The sequence below is a fragment of the Octopus bimaculoides genome, chromosome 30 (genome assembly GCF_046866305.1).
Source record: "Octopus bimaculoides isolate indiv1 chromosome 30, ASM4686630v1, whole genome shotgun sequence".
Taxonomy (NCBI): domain Eukaryota; kingdom Metazoa; phylum Mollusca; class Cephalopoda; order Octopoda; family Octopodidae; genus Octopus; species Octopus bimaculoides.
This window is the reverse complement of record NC_142957.1, coordinates 10,949,247-10,954,026: the sequence shown is the minus strand read 5'-3', so window position 1 is coordinate 10,954,026 and position 4,780 is coordinate 10,949,247. Positions and strand designations below refer to the sequence as shown.

Below are 4,780 nucleotides of genomic sequence, written 5' to 3'. Positions count from 1 at the left end.
TATTTATGTACATATAATTATATACAACTGCTTATATAGTAAACGGTGTATCACAATATATATACACGTATATACATATATATATATATATATTCACATATATATGAGTGTTTATAGAGAAGCGATCGGGGCTATATAAAGTGCAGACAGCGTCAGATTATACATCCAAAATAAGACATCAGTCTCTCCGGCGCTTTCCTCTCTTATATATATACACCTCGATATATATATATAATATACTGTTGTTATACAATGATCTGGGTGTCTAAATATTCATACATCCATGTAGATCCGTGTCTTTATACATATATATATTTATACAGAGAGGTAGATATATAAAGAGAGAGATAGACAGATCGGCGGGTCAGATCAAACTATCCAGCTCCTTTCTCTCAATATATATATATATATATATATATATATACACCTGTCTCTCGCTAAATATATATATATATATATATATATATATATATATATATACAGTTGTGTATCACACTGGGTCTATGTATTGTCTCTGTGTATGTTTTGCGTGCGTGCACATGAACTACATGTGTAGCAAACGTGGAGCAAAAGCGACAGCATTTAAGGCCGCCGTCCTCGGCTCCTGTCCGGGTCTTTCTTAGACTTTACACTCACCTTGCCGGAAGTGACTCATACCCCGAGCATGCGCACGTAATGCTAAGCCAACCTGGTGATGGAGCATTATGATGATTATTATTATTATGGTGGTGGTGGTGGTGGTGGTGGTGATGGTGGTGGTGATGGTGCTGATGATGGTGTTGGCGGTAGCGGTGATGGCTTCGGTGGAAGTGGTGGTGGTGGTGGTGGTGGTGGTGGTTGTGGTGATGGTGGTGGTGGTGAGGATGATGGTGGAGCGGTAGTGGTGGTGGCGGCAGCGGCGGCGGCGTAAGCGGTGGTGGTCATAGCAATGATGGTGTTGGTGGTAGTGGTTATAGTGGTGATGGTGGTGGTGGCGGTGATGGCGGTGGCGGTTGTGATGGCGGTGGCGGCGGTGATGGTGGTGAAGGCGGTGGTGAAGATGATGGTGATGATGTATGTATGTTGGTGACGGGGGGGGGGGCGGTAGTGGTGGGGAGAACCGGCGGACCTAACACATGGAGCCCTTCACTTCCAATGCTTATTTATTCACACCGTCTTGAATTAATCACAATCTCTCTGTTAACAGATTCGGGATTCCAATGACGTGATTGCTTATTTTTCAGAATGCCATTGTAGGCTCGGTGTGAAAGGCCAAATCTGGTTGGTTTGAACGTTCGGGTGGGACAGGACCCATTCAGACGCTAAGGAATTAAGGGCGCCGACCATTAGGGAACTGAATCTGGAAGGGTCTTGTGGAGTGTATGCATGTATGAACCGATGAGGGAGACCTCTACATGGTAGCTAGATTTGCTAGAAATAACAGCCAAATCTCCTTCACATCACACGCTTCTGTCTTGCGAATGAATGTATGTATGAGCCAATGAGAGAGACCTCTACATGGTAGCTAGAGATGGTAGAAATAGCAGCCAAATCTCCCTCAAATCACACCCTTCCGTCTTATGTATGTTTATATGTATGAACCAATGAGGGAGACCTCTACATGGTACCTAGATATGGTAGAAATAACAGCCAAATCTCCCTCAAATCACACCCTTCCGTCTTATGTATGTTTATATGTATGAACCAATGAGGGAGACCTCTACATGGTACCTAGATATGGTAGAAATAACAGCCAAATCTCCCTCAAATCACACCCTTCCGTCTTATGTATGTTTATATGTATGAACCAATGAGGGAGACCTCTACATGGTACTTAGACATGGTAGAAATAGCAGCCAAATTTCCCTAAAATTACACCCTTCCGTCTTATGTATGTTTATATGTATGAACCAATGAGGGAGACCTCTACATGGTACCTAGACATGGTAGAAATAGCAGCCAAATTTCCCTCAAATTACACCCTACTGTCTTATGTATGTTTATATGTATGAACCAATGAGGGAGACCTCTACATGGTACCTAGACATGGTAGAAATAGCAGCCATATCTCCCTCAAATCACACCCTTCCGTCTTAAGTATGTTTATATGTATGGACCAATGAGGGAGACCTCTATATGATAGCTAGACCTGTTAGAAATAGTAGCCAAATCTCCTTCAAATCACACCCCATTGTCTTATCCATGTATATATGTATGAGCCAACGAAGGAGACCTCTACATGGTTGATAGACCCGTTAGAAATAGCAGCCAAATCTCCCTCAAATCACAACCTACTGTGTTAGTATATGTATATATGTATGTATGAGCCAATGAGGGAGGCCTCTCCGCCTGTACATGGTAGCTAGACCTTGTAGAAATGGCAGCCAGATTTCCCTGAAATCATATCTTACTGCCTTATGTATGTATATATGTATGTGTGCACACGTTTGAATGTGGTGTATGCCTGAAGGCTTGCAAATCCAATGGGGGTCTTAAAAGACATGTTAAGATCCACAATGAGCAGAACTTACCTGCAGGTATTGGTAGTTCAAATCAGAGGTGCAGGTGTTTTTTCAGAACATTGTCTAGTTTAAAAAGTCACATCAGACGCCATGATGGGGCTAAGGTGTAGGTACAGGAGGTGGTCAAACTCTATGTAAGGAGTAGACAACCACCATGTATGGACCAATGAGGGAGATCTCGACACTGTAGAATCATACCCTACTATCTTATCTATGTATATATATATGTTTGTATGTATGCATGTATGAGATAACTAAGGAAACCTTTAGACCAGGGGTCAGCAAAGTGTGCAGTAGTGACCGTCAGGGGGTCTCTGTGACTCTCGGGAGTATAGTAACTTTATCAATGTAATAACATGACTGGATTTTTATAGTTCTTTATCAAATTCATTAACTATTTTCATTAAATTTTCTCTTGAAATGTTTATCAAAAAATGGGAACGAAGCAAATGAACGAAGGAATCCTTGCTCCTAAATCAAATCTTATTATTATTTAATTATACTTTTTTTAAATATTATTTTAGAAACTTTCATGATGGTAGCGTGGAGGTTGATAAGCTATGAAGGATTCCATGAAGAGGGCCAACCTCTGCCCTTGTTGGTAGCTAAACGTGTTAAAAATAGCAGCCAATCATACCGATATCTTATGCATGTATAAGTCAATGAGGGAGACCTCTACATGGTACCTAGACATGGTAGAAATAGCAGCCAAATTTCCTTCAAATTACACCCTGCCGTCTTATGTATGTATATATGTATGAGCCATTGAGGGAGACCTCAACATGGTAGCTAGACCTGTTAGAAATAGCAGTCAAATTACCCTCATTCACACCCTACTGTCTTATCTATGTATATATGTATGTATGAGCCAATGAGGCAGACCTCTATATGGTAGCTAGTCCAGCTAGAAATAGTAGCTAAATCTCCCTCAAATCATACCCTGCTGTCTTATGTAAATATGTATTATGAGCCAGAGAGAGAGACCTCTACATGGTAGCTAGAACTGCTAGAAATAGCAGCCAAATCTCTCTCAAATCATACCCTACTATCTTATCCATGTATATATGTATGTATGTATGAGCCAATAAGGGAGACCTCTACATGGTACCTAGACCTCATAGAAATAGCAGCTAAATCTCCCTCAAATCATACCCTGCTGTCTTATGTATGTATATATGTATGAGCTGATGAGGGAGACCTCTACATGGTAGCTAGACCTGCTAGAAATAGCAGCCAAATCTCCCTCAAATCACAGCCTACTTATCTATGTATATATATGTATGTATGAGCCAATGAGGGAAACTCTATATGGTAGCTAGACCTTGGAGAAATAGCAGCCAAATCTCTCTCAAACTACTTCTTACAGCCTTATGTATGTATATATATATATATATTTGTATGTATGATGGTGGTGGGGATTGATAAGTTATCAGGGATTCCATGGAGGGTGGCATGTGCGTATGTATGTTTGAGCTAACAAGAGAAACGTCTAGATCAAAGGTTGGCAAAGTCTTTAATATTGACCCCTGGGAAGGAGACAAGCTGGCAGAATTGTTACCATACCAGGTGAAATGCTGAGTGGCATTTCGTCCATCTTTATTGACCTGAGTTCAAATTCCACTGAGGTTGACTCTGCCTTTTGTCCTTTCAAGGTCAATAAAATAAATACCAGATAGTCTCAAAGACAGATAGTCTCATAGACAGATAGTCTCATAGACAGATAGTCTCATAGCCAGATAGTCTCATAGACAGATAGTCTCATAGACAGATAGTCTCGTAGATAGTCTCATAGACAAACAGCTTGGAGATACCAGCGCTTTTTCCTCTTTTCCACTGTTCAAAAATGTAATCCCATTTGAAAGAAACAAAGATTTCAAAATGTTGAAAAAAATCAAAGAGAATGCAACAACGCAGCTGCTTGCTATCTCAAAAAGGGGGTTCCAGGAATGCTTCTATCAATGGAAATGAAACTGGATAAAGTGTGTAGCCTCAAAAGGGGATTATCTCAAAGGAGATTAAATGCTGAACGGATACATGTTGAAACTTTCATTTTATAGCACTAGTTCCGATTCTTTTTGATCAGACCTTGTACACTTTACCCTTCCATACAACACCGAAATATATATGCTGAGAGACAACCTGAAAAATAGCTAGAGGGAGAGAAATAGACAGATAGTCTCATAGACAAATAGCTTGATGATACCTGCGCTTTTCCCTCTTTTTCACTTATGAAAAAATCAAATCCCACTTCAAAGGAACAAGATTTTAAGATGTTGAGA

At 40.4% G+C, this 4,780-nt stretch overlaps 1 protein-coding gene across 1 annotated transcript in view; it reads right to left on the bottom strand.

Moving 5' to 3' along the window:
- The window catches only part of LOC106882501 (CAP-Gly domain-containing linker protein 1), a 112,589-nt gene extending 109,933 nt beyond the window's left edge, over nucleotides 1-2,656 (bottom strand). Inside the window, exon 1 of the mRNA XM_089346350.1 lies at nucleotides 2,511-2,656. The gene's annotated coding sequence lies outside the window, so the exon portion shown is untranslated. The remainder of the gene's footprint in view (nucleotides 1-2,510) is intronic.
- Between the last annotated feature and the right edge of the window lie 2,124 nt (nucleotides 2,657-4,780).